This window comes from Wasmannia auropunctata, unplaced genomic scaffold (assembly GCF_000956235.1).
Source record: "Wasmannia auropunctata unplaced genomic scaffold, wasmannia.A_1.0 LD336103.1, whole genome shotgun sequence".
NCBI classification, from domain to species: Eukaryota; Metazoa; Arthropoda; class Insecta; order Hymenoptera; family Formicidae; genus Wasmannia; species Wasmannia auropunctata.
In genome coordinates, this window is record NW_012026787.1 from 163,261 (window position 1) to 163,826 (window position 566).

Below are 566 nucleotides of genomic sequence, written 5' to 3' on the forward strand. Positions count from 1 at the left end.
TCGCAATTGTTTCTATAAGCAACACGCATCACGCTCATTGGATCATCGCCCAATCGTGCTCTTTTACTGAATTGTCGGCTCGTTCAAAATCTCAAAATAATTGGCTCAGTAAAAATTTCCATGGTATTGAGTGGTTTGAAGGCGATACACCGTATAAAAACCTGTGTCGACATTTGAGAACACTTGCTCAATTTACCAACCGAATATTCACTAGAGGAAAGGATAAATCGGCTTTTCTCCATCGTGTCACTAGTAGAAACATTATAAATTTGGAGGAGGAGGAGGAGTGCCCACCATTTCATCAATTACCTCAGCTAGAGCAAACATGTCTCATTCATAGCATAAAAAATCGAACAAACAATCGTGAATATACATGTGCTTTAAATAATGCGTTACGTATCAGAAAATGTATTAAAGATCATGGTCTCCTGGATTCTACATCGTTGTCGGTATCGCAGTTATCACCACCACCTCCATCACATTCTATGACGTGGCATAACTGTAATAACCATAATAAAGAAGAAGAAGAAGAGGAAAATCCACTTATCAATTCTTGGTGATTATGA